This window comes from Anomaloglossus baeobatrachus, chromosome 2 (assembly GCF_048569485.1).
Source record: "Anomaloglossus baeobatrachus isolate aAnoBae1 chromosome 2, aAnoBae1.hap1, whole genome shotgun sequence".
Taxonomy (NCBI): domain Eukaryota; kingdom Metazoa; phylum Chordata; class Amphibia; order Anura; family Aromobatidae; genus Anomaloglossus; species Anomaloglossus baeobatrachus.
The window spans coordinates 440,514,591-440,532,373 of NC_134354.1; the positions used below are offsets into that span (position 1 = coordinate 440,514,591).

The window sequence follows — 17,783 nt, forward strand, 5'->3', positions numbered from 1 at the left end:
AACGCGGCGATACCAAATGTGTATATTTTTTAACCCTTTCATTTTCAATGGGGTGAAAAGGGGGGTGATTTGAACTTTTAGGTTCTTATTTTTTAAAAAACTTTTTTTTTTTACTTTTTTTTAAATTGTACAAGTCCCCCTAGGGGGCTATAGCGATCAGCAATCCGATCGCTCTTATCCATCTGCGGATCAAAGCTATACAGCTGTAAACAGCAGATAGTCACTTCCTATTTCACCCTGCTCGGAGCAGAGTGAAAACGAAAGTGAAACTTTGTACCTGCAGGCGTCATCACAAGACCCTGTGCTACGATGGCAACCACCGAAAGTCACGTGATCAGGTCACGTGACTTCCGGCGGGGGCGGGGTAAGTAACTGTCATGGCGGCGCCCATATACATATCGCTGCCAGATTTTGGCAGCGAAATGTAAGGGGTTAATGGCCGCGGGTGGAAGAGATTCCACCCGCGGCTAGCAGGCACACATGTCAGCTGTTGAAAACAGCTGATGTGTGTGCGGATCGTCGCCGCCTGCCCACGGCAGGGGGCGGGGATTAACGGCACACGATCCATGACGTACCCAGTACGTCATGGGTCGTTAAGGGGTTAAAGGGGTGGTTCACCCCTTTTCATTACTGGCCACATCGATATTATGTTGAGAAAGGTTTCTCTCAAATATCTTGTGTTGTCAATAGTGCATGTGAGTGGCGCCAATGCGGTCCGCTCACCCACTTCACGTGACCCCCGGACTCCGTGACCTCTGATATCCGGTGATGTCACATTAAGGGAGGTGGGCTGCAGGCGGCGTTTCATTGCTTGTCACAGCCCAGCATCTCCCTATTCTCTCCTTCAAATAAGTCCTAGTGGTCTACTCAAACTAGCATTATTCTGAAATAAGGCTTGGCTCTCACATAAGCCGAGGTCCTGGCAGCGATCCCGCGTGCACAACTCCTGTGCACGTACAATCTCAATGATGTACTAGTACGTCCACGGTCAGGAAGTCCCCACCAAATAGGACATATTGGTATATCCAAGGTTGTTAAGGGGTAAGCAACACTTCAGTGTTTTGTTGTTTGTTTTTTTTATTGTACCGCTGCAGTGGTGCTTTTAACCCCTTAGAGACGGAGCTAATTTTCATCTTAATGACCAGATCAAATTTTGCAATTCTGACCAGTGTCACTTTATGAGGTCATAAGTCTGGAACGCCTCAACGGATCCCAGTGATTCTGAGAGATTGTTTTTTCGTTACATATTGGACTTCATGTCAGTACCAAATGTTTGACAATATTTGTTGCGTTTATTTATGAAAAAAATTGAATTTTGGCAAACATTTTGAAAATTTAGCAATTTTTTAAATTTTTATACCATTAAACTAGAGAGATCTGTGACACAAAATAGTTAATAAATAACATTTCCCACTTGTCTACTTTACATCAGCACAATTTTGGAAACAAATTTCTTTTTCTGTTAGAAGAGTTCAAAGTTAATCAGCAATTTCTCATTTTTACAACAAAATTTACAAAACCATTTTTTTTTTTAGGGACCACATCACATTTGAAGTGACTTTGGGGGGTCTACGTGACAGAAAATACCCAAAAGAAAGTGACACCATTCTAAAAACTGCACCCCCCAAAGTACTCAAAACCACATTCAAGAAGTTTATTAACCCTTCAGGTGCTTTACAGGAACTAAAGCAATGTGGAATGAAAAAAGCAAAAATAAAATGTTACCTAAAAATGTTGCTATAACCCAAATTTATTCACTTTTAGAAGAAATAACACAACAAAATAGACCCCAAAACTTGTTACCCACTTTCTTATGAATGTACCGATACCCAACATGTGGTCAGAAACCTCTGTTTGGACAAATGGGAGGGCTCGGAACAGAAAGCAAATTTGGCTTAAATAGATTGCGGGCACTATGTTGCATTTACAAGTCCGCTAAGTTACCTAAACAGCAGAAACCCCTCACAAGTGACACCATTTTGGAAACTAGACCCCTCAAGGCTTCTATCTAGGGGTATAGTGAGCATTTTGGACCCACAGGTACTTCACAGATTTTGATAACGTTATGTTGTCATATTGAAAAGTTTCCTTTTTTCTCAAAAATGTTGCTTTAGCATCAATTTTCTCACTTTTTCAAGAGGTAAATCCAAAAATTTGACCCGAACGTTTGTTATTCACTTTCTTATGAGCGTGGTGATAACTCACATGTGGTCTGAAACCTTTGTTTGGACAAATGGGAGGGCTTGGAACGGAAGGAGCAATATTTGAATTTTGGAAAGGAAATTTGGCTGAAAAAAAGATTTCACCATTTCGTATTTGGAGGGCCCCTAAGGTACGTAAACAGCAGAAACCCCCCACAAGTGACCCCATTTTGGAAACTAGGCCCCTAAAGGAATTTATCTAGATGTTTGGTGAGTACCCTGAACCCCCATAAAATTTATTGTTCAATATCTCCTGAGTTTGGCGATACCCAATATGTGGTGGAAATCAACTGTTTGGGCACACAGCAGGGCTCGGAAGGGAAGGAGTGCCATTTGACTGCAAAATGGGCTGGAATAAATAGCAGATGCCATGTTGCATGGAGAGCCCCTGAGGTGCCTAAACAGTGAAGCTCCTCAACATGTGGCCACATTTTGGAAAATAGACCCCTTAAGGAATTTATCTAGATGTTTGGTGAGTACCCTGAACCCCCAGGTGCTTCACAGAATTTTATAACATTGAGCCATGAAAATAAAAAAAAAAAAAATTTTTACCACAAAATTGTTAATTCAACCAGGTAGCTTTTTTTCACAAGGGTAACAGGAAAAAATTCAGTATAAAATTTATTGTGCAATTTCTCCTGAGTATGCTGATACCTTATGTGTGGTGGAAATCAACTGTTTGGGTGCATGGCAGGGCTCGGAAGGGAAGGAGCACCATTTGACTGCACAATTGGCTGGAATCATTAGCGGACGCTATGTCGCATTTGGAAAGCTCCTAAGGTGCCTAAACAGTGGAGGTCCCCCACAAGTGACCCCATTCTGGAAACAAGACACCTCATGGCTTTTACCTTGGTGTATAGTGAGCATTTTGAATCCACGAGTACTTCATAGTATTTGATAAACTTAGGTCGCCATATTGAAAATTTTCATTTTTTTTTTCTTCACAAAAATGTTGCTTTAACATCAAATTTGTCACTTTTTCAAGAGGAAATAACAAAAAGTGGACCCCACAGGTTGTTATCCAATTTGTTATGAGCGCAGGGATACCTCATATGTAGCCACAAACCTGTTTGGATAAATGGGAGGGCTTGAAATGGAAGAAGCACCATTTGAATTTTGGAAAAGTTGAAATAAATTGCGGGCACCATGTCACATTTGCAGGGCCCCTTTGGTACCTGCACAGCAGAAACCCCCCACAAGCGGTCCCATTTTGGAAACTAGACCCCTCAAGGATTTTATTATAGTACGCATTTTCAATTCACAGGTACTTCACAAAAATGTTGCAGTAGCAACAAATTTCTCCCTTTTAGGCTATGTGGCTATGATCCAGCGACACGGCATCTAGTACACAGTGCCAGCCCACCTGCAGAGATGTGAGTGTTGTCCACGGGAGAATACAGCTGCCCATGCCCACGATTTGGGTTCAGGCTGCTAGGGACTTTAGCTCTATTCTACCTGCAGAGAACACTCTAGTCTTTGCAGCATAAATTGACATGCTGATGCTTGGGAAGCTGCACCACAGGTTGGTTTATGCTGCGGAGAAAAGCAGCACAGTGGGCATGGGATTTCTAAAAATCCTTCCACTGTGCTTCTACTGCACAACGCAGCGTTATGGATGCAAGGAAAACATTCTGCACCAAAAACGCTGCTCGTGGGCACATAGCCTAAAATGCTACAATGAATGAATGGATAGATGTCAAAATATTATATACATACACACAGATATATACATACACACAGATATATACATACACACAGATATATACATACACACAGATAGAGAGAGAGATATATATATATATATATATATATATATATATATATATATATATATATATATATATATATATATATATATATATATATATATATATATATATATATATATACATACATACATATACACATACATATACACATACATATACACACACACACACACACACACATATATAGATAGATATATATACACATACACACACACATAGATAGATATCTATCTATCTATATATGTGTGTGTGTATATATAGACACATGTATACACAATATATATATATATATATATATATATATATATATATATATATATATATATATATATATATATATATATATATACATATACACACACATATACATATATATACATATATATATATATATATACACACACACACACACACACACACACACACACATATATATATACGTATATACATATATCAAGAAGGCCTGCGGAGACACCATCACATGTTTCTCAACGCTGGCAGGAAACTAGCCAGGTCTTTCACCGGGAAGGAACAACCACGGGGAGGGCAGTCTCCAGTCAAGGAGACCACCTATGCCAAACATGGTATCCATCCACAGACAGCCGTTTCGGGGTATTTGCCCCTCATCAGTGTGGAGTAGGAATCTGGCTAGTGGGACATTGCCTAGTAAAAGACTATGTGAGCAAGGATGGTTGACCTTAGGGAGATCAACATCCACCACTGCGGAGACACCATCACGTGTTTCTCAACACAGTGATTCTAGAGCAATGCCCCCTGGGAAATATTCAAAGCAAGAAGGCCTTTACTAGGCAATGTCCCACTAGCCAGATTCCTACTCCACACTGATGAGGGGCAAATACCCCGAAACGGCTGTCTGTGGATGGATACCATGTTTGGCATAGGTGGTCTCCTTGACTGGAGACTGCCCTTCCCGGTGAAAGACCTGGCTAGTTTCCTGCCAGCGTTGAGAAACATGTGATGGTGTCTGCGCAGGCCTTCTTGCTTTGAATATTTCCCAGGGGGCATTGCTCTAGAATCACTGCGTTGAGAAACACGTGATGGTGGCTCCGCAGTGGTGGATGTTGATCTCCCTAAGGTCAACCATCCTTGAAATATAAATATAAATATTAATATAATATAATATAATATAATATAATATAATATAATGAAGGGAATTTTGTTACTTACCGTAAATTCCTTTTCTTCTAGCTCCAATTGGGAGACCCAGACAATTGGGTGTATAGCTACTGCCTCCGGAGGCCACACAAAGTACTACACTTAAAAGTGTAAGGCCCCTCCCCTTCTGGCTATACACCCCCCCGTGGGATCACGGGCTCCTCAGTTTTAGTGCAAAAGCAAGAAGGAGGAAAGCCAATAACTGTTTTAAATACAAATTCAACCCGAGAAACAACCTCGGAGAACTGAACTGTTCAACATGAACAACATGTGCACCCGAAAAAAACAAACTTCCTAAGAAAACAGGGCGGGTGCTGGGTCTCCCAATTGGAGCTAGAAGAAAAGGAATTTACGGTAAGTAAACAAAATTCCCTTCTTCTTTGTCGCTCCTAATTGGGAGACCCAGACAATTGGGACGTCGAAAAGCAGTCCCTGGGTGGGTAAAAGAATACCTCGTGATAGGGCCGTCAAACAGCCCTTTCCTACAGGTGAGCCACCGCCGCCTGAAGGACTTGTCTACCTAGGCCGGCATCCGCCGAAGCGTAGGTATGCACCTGATAATGCTTGGTAAAAGTGTGCAGACTCGACCAGGTAGCCGCCTGGCACACCTGCTGAGCCGGTAGAATGGGCCTTCAGTCCTGATGGAATCGGAAGCCCAGCAGAACGGTAGGTGTGAAGAATTGGTTCCTTGATCCAACGCGCAAGGGTGGATTTGGAAGCTTGCGACCCTTTACGCTGACCAGCGACAAGGATAAAGCGTGCATCCGAGCAGCGCAGAGGCGCCGTGCGGGAAATGTAGATCCTGAGTGCTCTCACCAGATCCAATAAATGCAAACCTTTTTCAAATTGGTGAACTGGATGCGGACACAAGGACGGTAAAGTGATATCTTGATTGAGATGAAAGGAAGATACCACCTTGGGAAGAAATTCTGGAATTGGACGCAGAACTACCTTGTCCTGGTGAAACACCAGGAATGGAGATCTGCATGATAGCGCCGCCAGCTCGGACACTCTCCGAAGAGACGTGACCGCCACTAGAAAGGCCACTTTCTGTGAAAGACGAGAAAGGGAAACCTCCTTCATAGGCTAGAAAGGCGGCTTTTGGAGAGCAATTAGAACCTTGTTCAGGTCCCAGGGCTCCAATGGCCGCTTGTAAGGGGGGACGATATGACAAACCCCTTGCAGGAACGTGCGTACCTGAGGAAGTCGCGCCAGGCGTTTCTGAAAAAATACGGATAGCGCGGAGACTTGACCCTTAAGGGAGCCAAGCGACAAACCTTTTTCCAACCCAGACTGCAGGAAGGAAAGAAAAGTAGGCAATGCAAAAGGCCAGGGAGAAACTCCCTGAGCAGAGCACCAAGATAGGAATATCCTCCACGTCCTGTGGTAGATCTTGGCGGAGGATGGCTTCCTAGCCTGTCTCATGGTGGCAACCACTTCATGAGATAAACCTGAGGCCGCTAGGATCCAGGACTCAATGGCCACACAGTCAGGTTCAGGGCCGCAGAATTCAGATGGAAAAACGGCCCTTGAGACAGCAAGTCTGGACGGTCTGGTAGTGCCCACGGATGGCCTACCGTGAGGTGCCACAGATCCGGGACCACGACCTCCTTGGCCAGTCTGGAGCGACGAGAATGGCGCGGCGGCAGTCGGACCTGATTTTGCGGAGCACTCTGGGCAACAATGCCAGAGGTGGGAACACATACGGTAGCCGGAACTGCGACCAATCTTGAACTAAGGTGTCTGCCGCCAGAGCTCGGTGATCGTGAGACCGTGCCATGAAAACCGGGACCTTGTTGTTGTGCCGTGACGCCATCAGGTCGACGTCCGGCATCCCCCAGCGGCGACAGATCTCCTGAAACACGTCCGGGTGAAGAGACCATTCCCCTGCGTCCATGCCCTGGCGACTGAGAAAGTCTGCTTCCCAGTTTTCTACGCCTGGGATGTGAACTGCGGATATGGTGGATGCCATGTCTTCCACCCACGTCAGAATCCACCGGACTTCCTGGAAGGCTTGCCGACTGCGTGTTCCCCCTTGGTGGTTGATGTATGCCACCGCTGTGGAGTTGTCCGACTGAATTCGGATCTGCTTGCCTTCCAGCCACTGTTGGAAGGCTTGTAGGGCAAGATAGACTGCTCTGATCTCCAGAACATTGATCTGAAGGGTGGACTCTTTCCGAGTCCACGTACCTTGAGCCCTGTGGTGGAGAAACACTGCTCCCCACCCTGATAGACTCGCATCTGTCGTGACCACCGCCCAGGATGGGGGTAGGAACGACTTTCCTTTTGACAATGAGGTGGGAAGAAGCCACCACCGGAGAGATTCCTTGGCTGCCTGAGAGAGGGAGACCTCCCTGTCGAGGGACGTCGACTTCCCGTCCCATTGGCGGAGAATGTCCCATTGTAGTGGACGCAGATGAAACTGCGCAAAAGGAACTGCTTCCATTGCTGCTACCATCTTCCCTAGGAAATGCATGAGGCGCCTCAAGGGGTGCGACTGGCCTGAAGGAGAGATTGCACCCCTATCTGTAGCGAGCACTGTTTGTCCAGTGGAAGTTTCACTATCGCTGAGAGAGTATGAAACTCCATGCCAAGATATGTTAGTGATTGGGTCGGGGTTAGATTTGACTTGAAAAGTTGATAATCCACCCGAAACTCTGGAGAGTCTTCAGTGCCACGTTCAGGCTGTGTTGGCATGCCTCTTGAGAGGGTGCCTTGATAAGTAGATCGTCCAAATACGGGATCACGGAGTGACCTTGCGAGTGCAGGACTGCTACTACTGCTGCCATGACCTTGGTGAAGACCCGAGGGGCTGTCGCCAGCCCGAAAGGTAGAGCTACGAACTGCAGGTGTTCGCTTTCTATAACGAAGCGTAGAAAACGCTGATGCTCTGGCGCAATTGGCACGTGGAGATAAGCATACTTGATGTCTATTGATGCTAGGAAATCTCCTTGAGACATTGAGGCGATAACGGAGCGGAGAGATTCCATCCGGAACCTCCTGGTTTTTACGTGTTTGTTGAGCAGCTTTAGATCCAGGACGGGACAGAACGACCCGTCTTTCTTTGGCACCACAAACAAATTGGAGTAAAACCGTGACCTTATTCCTGAAGAGGAACAGAAGTCACCACTCCTTCCGTCTTTAGAGCGGACACCGCTTGTAGCAGAGCATCGGCTCGGTCGGGCGGTGGGGAAGTTCTGAAGAAGCGAGTTGGAGGACGAGAGCTGAACTCTACCCTGTACCCGTGAGACAGAATGTCTGTCACCCAACGGTCTTTGACCTGTGACAGACAAATGTCGCCAAAGCGGGAGAGCCTGCCACCGACCAAGGATGCGGAGAGAGGAGGCTGAGAGTCATGAGGAAGCCGTCTTGGTAACGGTTCTTCCGGCTGGCTTTTTTGGGCGTGATTGAGTCCGCCAAGAATCTGAGCCCCTCTGATCCTTTTGAGTCCTTTTGGACGAGTAGAATTGGGACCTGCCTGAGCCTCGAAAGGACCGAAAACCAGACTGTCCCCTCCTCTGTTGGGGTTTGTTTTGTCTGGGCTGAGGTAAGGATGAATCCTTACCCTTGGAGTGTTTAATGATTTCATCCAAACGCTCACCAAACAATCGGTCACGAGAAAAAGGCAAACTGGTTAAGCACTTCTTGGAAGAAGAATCTGCCTTCCATTCTCTCAACCACAGGCTCTGCGTAAAACCACAGAGTTGGCTGACGCCACCGCCGTACGGCTCGTAGAGTCTAGGACAGCATTAATCGCGTAAGACGCGAATGCAGACATTTGAGAGGTCAAGGGTGCCACCTGCGGAGCAGATGTACGTGTGACCGTGTCGACCTGTGTAAGGCCAGCTGAAATAGCTTGGAGTGCCCATACGGCTGCGAATGCTGGCGCCAACGACGCTCCAATCGCTTCATAGATGGATTTTAACCAGAGCTCCATCTGTCTGTCAGTGGCATCTTTAAGTGCCGCCCCATCTTCCACTGCAACTAGAGATCTGACTGCAAGCCTGGAGATTGGAGGGTCCACCTTGGGACACTGTGTCCAGCCCTTGACCACGTCAGGGGGAAAAGGATAGCGTGTATCTTTAAGCCGTTTGGAAAAACGCTTATCTGGATAAGCGTGGTGTTTCTGGATTGCGTCTCTAAAGTCAGAGTGGTCCAGAAAAGTGCTTAATTTACGCTTGGGATACCTGAAATGGAATTTCTCCTGCTGTGAAGCTGCCTCCTCCGCAAGAGGAGCTGGTGGAGAAATATCTAACATCCTATTGATGGACGCTATAAGATCATTCACTATGGCGTCACCATCCGGGGTATCTAGATTGAGAGCGGCCCCAGCATCAGACTCCTGATCAGTTACATCCGCCTCATCACACAGAGTCGTCCCGCTGGGACCCTGACCAGTGTGATGAAGTTGAGGGTCGCTCATAGCGAGCCCGCTTAGGTTGTCTGGACTGTCGTCCGAGTCAGAGCCGTCACCCTGGGGTGCATGTGACACCCCCGGAGCTAGGAAGTGGTCCAGCTGAGGGGGACAAGGTGGCAATGAATCAACAGTGCCCATGGTCTGAGTTACTGGTCTAGACTGCAATGTTTCAAGAATTTTAGACATAGTCATAGACAATCTGTCAGCAAAGCTGCAAACTCCGTCCCTGTCACCTGGACAGCATTCACAGGTGGTTCTCCCTGGGTCACCTCTAGCAGCGGCCCCGGCTGAGCAATTGCCACAGGGGCCGAGCACTGCACACAATGGGGGTCAGTGGAACCTGCCGGTAGAGTAGCCCCACATGCGGTACAAGCAGCATATAAAGTCCGTGCCTTGGCACTTTTTGCTTTTTGCGGACGACATGCTGTTGTCTCCTTGAGAAATCTAAGGAGGGTATATAGCAGAAAATCACCAGCGACTGTACAGTGCAAAGTATTGCAGCACAAAATACAAAGTACACTATGGCACAAGTGGGGGAGAGCCCTTGAGGGCTGCTTACCGCCCGCTGAAAAGCGGGTGTGAGGTCGTAGAATCCCTTGTCTGAGTCTCCCCGTCTCCCCTCTGCAGCTCAGCGTGCAGGCAGGAATGGCTGCCGGCGTCCTGTGAAGAGGGGCGGACCGTGGGCGTCACAAACAAAAGTGCGGGAAACTGCGTCCCACTGTGCCTAGTGTGATGGCTGGAGTATGTAAAACAGACTCCAGCTCTTAGCGCTGCTGGTCTGTACAGCGTCCCCCCTCCTCCTGACTGGCAGGTCTGGGGGGCGGGAACGATACGAACTAGGCCGCAAAAGCCGGGGACTGTAGTAATCTAGCGCGGCCGTCATATATGCACGGCCAGCGCGGAAGTCCCCGGCGCACCACAAATCCCAGCCGCGACGCAGTAAAAACTGACCCCCGCGGCCGGATCGGCCGATCGTACTAAGTCACCTCACTCAGCAGAGCTGTAGTGAGTAACGGCACAAGCGCAGCAGCGCTGTTTACCCCGGCGCACTACACACCCAGCAATGCTGCAGTGTGCGTGCGATAAGCACAGGGACAACGGAGTACCTTGATGGAGCAGGGTCCTGTCCCTGAGGAAACTCCGCTCCGTATCCAGCAGATCCTCCAGGGGCTGTGGATGGAGCACGGCCTCAGTGCCCGGAGACCGGTAAAGTCCCACTTCACCCAGAGCCCTAATGGGGATGGGAAGGAATCAGCATGTGGGCTCCAGCCATCCGTACCCGCAATGGGTACCTCAACCTTAACAAACACCGCCGACAGAAAGTGGGGTGAGAAGGGAGCATGCTGGGGGCCCTCGTATGGGCCCTCTTTTCTTCCATCCGACATAGTCAGCAGCTGCTGCTGACTAAACAGTGGAGCTATGCGTGGATGTCTGGCCTCCTTCGCACAAAGCATAAAACTGAGGAGCCCGTGATCCCACAGGGGGGTGTATAGCCAGAAGGGGAGGGGCCTTACACTTTTAAGTGTAGTACTTTGTGTGGCCTCCGGAGGCAGTAGCTATACACCCAATTGCCTGGGTCTCCCAATTAGGAGCGACAAAGAAATATATATATATATATGTGCCTTTCATGTGGCACTAAAGGGTGCCTAGCCTTGTATTTAGCCCCCCCCCCCCCCCCCCCCCCCCCAAAAAAATAATTAAAATAAACGACATGGGGTCCCCCCTATTTTTGATAGCCAGCTACGGTAAAGCAGACAGCTGTAGCCTGCAAACCACAGCTGACAGCTTCACCTTGGCTGGTGATCAATTTGGAGGGCTCACCAGGCTGTTTTTTTAATTATTTATTTAAAAAAAAAACAAAAAAAAAACCCACAAAACTTTGGGCCCCCCCCCCCAAATTAGATCACCAGCCAAGGTGAAGCTGACAGCTGGGGTCTGGTATTCTCAGGGTGGGAAGAGCCATGGTTATTGGACTCTTCCCAGCCTAAAAATAGCAGGCTGCAGCCACCCCAGAAGTGGCGCATCCATTAGGCACTTCGCCCCAACTCATCCCGTGCCCTGGTGCGGTGGCAAACGGGGTAATAAATGGGGTTGATACCAGCTGTAATGTCACCTGGCATCAAGCCCTGCAGTAAGTGATGTCACGGCGTCTATTTGATACCCGACATAACTAATTGACAGTAATAAAAAAAAAAACAATTTAGGGAACATGTCCCCCATTTTCTAGGAGTGCAGACCCTCCATGTGAGGAGTGTGGGTGCAATGACACTGCACCCACACTCCCCGGGTCCACAGCAGCAGAGTGCGAGCAGCCAGCGCAGCGTCTCTGTAAGCAGGAAGCTGGCTGACAGCCACTCTCTGCGCATGCGACCAGCGCTCCTGAGGAAGAGGCGGGATCACGGGGATCGCCGAGGCTAAGGTACCGGGGAACACCGGGGAGGTATAGGGGGTGACCTGGCAGGGCCTGGGAGGAGTTTTCTGTCGCATGTGTCATGGAACATGCGACAGAAATCAGAGGAAGAGGATGAATGCGGCTGGCGTGCTACTGTGCGTGCCGCCAACTTGGATTATGGAGGGGGGGGGTTGGGGTCGAGAGGGGGGCACTTTGGCGACACCAGGGGACCGGAGGGGACATTATCTAGCAGCTGACATGTTTGATCATGCCAGATAGGAGATAAATCATTTTTTACCGGCGCTGTCATTTACTTTAACGTGATCATCGGTATACGGTGTATACCGGTGATCACGTGAGCGGGGACTAGAAAAAACGGCCTGAATCATGATCTCCAGGGTCTCAGCTATCCCCGGTAGCTGAAATCTCGGAGATTTTCCATTGCTGGGGGCGCGACAGGCATTTTTTGGCATGACGTCTCAAAGCGTCGGTACAAAACAAGTACCCTGTTTTTCCGACGTCTTGAGACGTTAGGCCGTCGTTATGGGGATAATCCAAGTCCCCTACCCCTACTCTTAAGGCCCCGTCACACTAAGCAACATCGCTAGCAACATCGCTGCTAACGAACAACTTTTGTGACGTAAGCAGCGATGTTGCTAGTGATGTCGCTGTGTTGTGTGACATTCAGCAACAACCTAGCCCCTGCTGTGAGGTCGTTGGTTGTTGCTGAATGTCCTGGGCCATTTTTTAGTTGTTGCTGTCCCGCTGTGAAGCACAGATCGCTGTGTGTGACAGCGAGACAGCAACAACTAAATGTGCAGGCAGCAGGAACCGGCTTCTGCGGAGGCTGGTAACCACAGTAAACATCGGGTAACCAAGAAGCCCTGTCCTTGGTTACCCGATATTTACCTTTGTTACCAGCCTCCGTCGCTCTCACTGTCAGTGCCGTCTCCTGCTCTGTGCACATGTAGCTGCAGGACACATCGGGTTAATTAACCCGATGTGTGCTGTAACTAGGAGAGCAGGGAGCCAGCGCTCAGTGTGCGCTGCTCCCTGCACGTGTAGCTGCGTGCGCTGGTAACCAAGGTAAATATCGGGTTGGTTACCCGATATTTACCTTAGTTACCACGCGCAGCATCTTCCACGCGGCGCTGGGGGCTGGTCACTGGTTGCTGGTGAGCTCACCAGCAACTCGTGTAGCGACGCTCCAGCGATCCCTGCCAGGTCAGGTTGCTGGTGGGATCGCTGGAGCGTCGCAGTGTGACATCTCACCAGCAACCTCCTAGCAACTTACCAGCGATCCCCATCGTTGTTGGATCGCTGGTAAGTTGTTTAGTGTGACTGGACCTTTATACTCACCTGCCCCAGTCTTCACCTTTTATTGCTGCCAATCCTATTAATCTCATGCAGTTTGTGACCTGCTGACTACCCAGTGATTCATGGAACCAGCCAGAAATCACTCTTCAATACAAGTCTATGAAAGCCTTAATCTGGCTCAGAGATGCACTGAAAGTTTCGGCTTGTCAGAAGTTGTGGTCACAAAATGACGCTGTGGGACCGGAGCGACACAGATGAATATGCCAGAGAGGGAACTTCGATTAAAAGCACAACTTCAGCGCAAAAAAAAAAAAAAAAAGCTGGTGGTGCTTTAAAAAAAAAAAAAAAAAAAATGGAATTTTTGCAATTTTCACATTGGCCTTTAGACTTTAAATTTCCTATTTTTTTCATAAAACACTTGTACATTAGCCACACTCGTCAGACCCAAACCCTATCTTTTGTATTGAAACATCTAAAGAGCCTGTGCAGAGGGGTCACTGTGGAGGGAACGGGAAGCAGGGTCAGCTGCGACATCACATATTGTAGTTAGTGGATGCGTATTTTTCGCTTTATAAGACGCACTTTTGTTCCCCAAATTTTGGGGGAAAGTAAGGGGTGCGTTTAATAAGCCGAATATACGGGGGGGGGGGGGGGGGGGGGGTTATTTATATATTATATATACACACACATATACAATATATATATGTATATATATATATATATATATATATATATATATATATATAGTATATATATATATATATATATAATATATATATACTATATATATATATATATATATATATATATATATATATATATACACACATACATATACACACACATACATACATATACATACATACATACATACATACATACATACTATATATATATATATATATATATATATATATACACACATATACACACACATACATACATACATACATACATACATACACTGCAGGGTCCAGGGGAGGTGGGGGCAGCTCTGGAGCGCAGGTGAACGGCGGCAGCATTTGATCTCCTGCTCCCGCTCATATAATATGCACAGTCGCTGTCCATCTCCATGGTGCTGAAACTGCACCGCAGTGACGGGGTGGGGGAGCGGTGCATATTATATGAGCCTGTGATCGCACATGCCCCCTGTGTTAGATATGGCCACCATGCTGCTGGTCATTCTAAAATAAAAAAGCTTTACTTACCCCCTCCAACGTTTGTCCCCTGTGTCCCTGCTTCCACTGTAATTAGGCACGCAGAGATCTCAGTCTGCTGTGCCGATCACATGACCGGCACCAAGAACCAGGAAGTGGAGGAAGAAAAGCACGGAGGGAGACAGGAGGGAGATCAGCGCTGGAGGAGGTAAGGAAAGAGTGTTTTATTTTACTATGGGCAGCAGCCTGGGGGCGATATCTAACACAGGGCAATGTGTGCAATCCATAGGGGGCCATAGGCAGCACAGGGGAACGTATGCCAGCACAAGGGGGCTATATTCAATATAAGGGGGCCATATCCAGATTAAGGGGGCTAATTTTAGGATGGGGGGCTATGAGGGACATATACCCTATATGATTTGTTAGACGGACACTGGCATTATAAGATGGACCCCATTTAACATTACAAAAAAAAATTCTCTTTTCCTTCACCAAATTAGGGGGTGCGTCTTATAATCAGGTGCGTCTTATAAAGCGAAAAATACAGTATATATCTATTTTTTAAATAAAGATGATAAAAATACACTACAGTTCAAAAGTTTAGGGTCACTTAGAGATTTCCTTATTTTTCAAAGAAAAGCACATTTCTTTTTTCTTTTTTCCAATGAGGCCAACATTAAACAGAAATACACTCTATACATTGTTAGTGTGGTAAATGACTACAGGTAGTCCTCGACTTACGAGGTTGATCCGTTCTTACGCGGCAGCGTAAACCAAATTTCGACTTAAGTCGGACCATACGTTCATACAGTACTGTACCATAATAACAGTACAGTACTGCAAACACACTATCCCTACACCTATTATAACCTTTTCTTTGATGCACTGGTATCAGATGAGTCTGGCTTACGTTTGGCAGCCATAATGAAGGGTGTTATGGCGTGCAGAAGACTCATTTTCCTCTATACAGCACTGGACTATTCTTCCGCTGCTGCACGTAGAGCATTGTATAAAGTATCGTAACCACGAAACGACGTAACTCGAGACCGTCGTAATCCGAAAACTACCTGTATTCTAGTTTCAAACGTTTTTTTTTTTAATGCAATATCTACATAGGTGTATAGAGGCCCAATTCCAACAACCACCACTTCAGTGTTCTAATGGTACATTGTGTTTGCTAACTGTGTTAGAAGACTAATGGATGTTTAGAAATCCCTTGAAAACCCTTGTGCAAGTATGTTAGCACAGCTGAAAACAGTTTTCCTGATTAGAGAAGCTATAAAACTGACCTTCCTTTGAGCTAGTTGAGAATCTGGAGCATTACACTTGTTGGTTCCATTAAACTCTCAAAATGGCCAGATAAAAGAGAACTTTCATGTGAAACTCGACATTCTACTCTTGTTCTTTGAAATGAAGGATATTCCATGCGAGAAATTGCCATGAAACTGAAGATTTCCTACAACGGTGTGCTTCAGAGGAGAGCACAAACAGGCTCTAAGCAGAGTAGAAAGAGGAGTGGGAAGCCCAGCTGCACAACTGAGCAACAAGACAAGTACATTAGAGTCTCTAGTTTGAGAAATCGACACCTCACAGGTCCTCATGTAGCAGCTTCATTAAATAGTACCTGCAAAACGTCAGTGTCAACGTCTACGTGAAGAGGCGACTCCGGGATGCTGGCCTTCAGGGCAGAGTGGCAAAGAAAAAGCCATATCTGAGACTTACTAATAAAAGTAAAATATTAATATGGGCAAAAGAAAAGACATTGGACAGAGGAAGATTGGAAAAAAGTGTTATGGACAGACAAATCGAAGTTTGAGGTGTTTGGATCACACAGAACATCATTTGTGTGATGCAGAACTACTGAAAAGATGCTGGAAGAGTGCCTGACGCCATCTGTCAAGCATGGTGGAGGTAATGTGATGGTCTGGGGTTGCTTTGGTGCTGGTAAAGTGGGAGATTTGTACAAGATAAAGGGATTTTGAATAAGGAAGGCTATCACTCCATTTTGCAACGCCATGCCATAGCCTGAGGACAGCGCTTGATTGGAGCCAATTTCATCCTACAACAGAACAATGACCCTAAGCACACCTCCAAATTATGCCTGAACTATTTAGGGAAGAAGCAGGCAGCTGGTATTGTTATGGAGTGGCCAGCCCAGTCACCAGATGTCAACCCTATTGAGCTGTTGTGGGAGCAGCTTGACTGTATGGTACGCAAAAAGTGCCCATCAAGCCAATCCAACTTGTGGGAGGGTGGAGGGGGGGAGCATGGGGTGAAATATCTCCAGAGTACCTCAGCACATTAAGAGCTAGAATGCCAAAGGTCTGCAAAGCTGGAATTGCTGCAAAGGGAGCATTCCATGACGAAAGCAAAGTTTGAAGGAGAAAATTATTATTTCAAGTAAAAATCATTATTTCTAACCTAGTCAGTGTCTGGACTATATTTTCTATTCATTATGCAACTCATTTGATAAATAAACATATCATTTTTCATGGAAAAGACAAAATTGTCTGGGTGACTCCAAACTTTTCAACTGTAGTGTATGTTAGTAGGATAAGTTGAGAGAAATTAAAGGAAACCTGTCACTTGATTCTTGACGCCCAAACAACGGGCAGCATGAATCAAAGAATGGATGCACAATTGCAGCCTGGTGTTTTATTCTCAAAAGGCCAGCCTCTCCCTTCACGGTTCTAGCTGATAGACATAGACCTGTCAATCAGAAAGAGCAGTTGTGACGCCCTGGCCCATCAGGTCGTCACAGGGTATTGTGCAATTTGCCCTTCTGCACAATATCTGCATCCTCCTTGGTTATGGATCCCTGTTCTTTGGTGTTGCTAAGATCAGAGCTAGTCAAAACCCTAGGAACACTTTGCACCACACCCACCAGACACACCATTGGGGGCCTGAAGGGAATAAGGCCGCCCATTTGGGGGGTTGGTAGGGGAAAGTGAAAAAGTGAAAAGAGAAGTGAAAAAGGAGTGGAAAGAGTAGGAGTGTGGAGTAGTGACTCTTGGAGGGAGAGGTCACGGTGTTGAAGCAGGGCTCCTTGAGGACTACTAGGTGGCAGACGTTGGTCTGGGCCTGGTAGGAGCTGGAGCCCCGGTCACAGGGGATCGTGTCAAGGGGCACGGATTGCCGAGGAGGGCAGCCGACGGCCTTGAGCCATCTCCGGGCAGGAGCCAGGGCACGACGGGGTACGCGGACCCTAGGCCGGGAAGTAGCTTCAAGCGCCCTGGTAATTTACCTGACGGGGGTGAAGTCTTAAAGATTCATCCCTCACCCACTCCAAAATCGGGGTACTAGCGTAACGAGGGGATAGGACTTTTCCCAAAACACAGTCCACCAAATCCCAAG

At 47.0% G+C, this 17,783-nt stretch overlaps 1 protein-coding gene across 1 annotated transcript in view; it reads right to left on the minus strand.

Moving 5' to 3' along the window:
• The window catches only part of TXLNG (taxilin gamma), a 96,588-nt gene that overhangs the window by 51,705 nt on the left and 27,100 nt on the right, over nucleotides 1-17,783 (minus strand). The window lies entirely within an intron of this gene.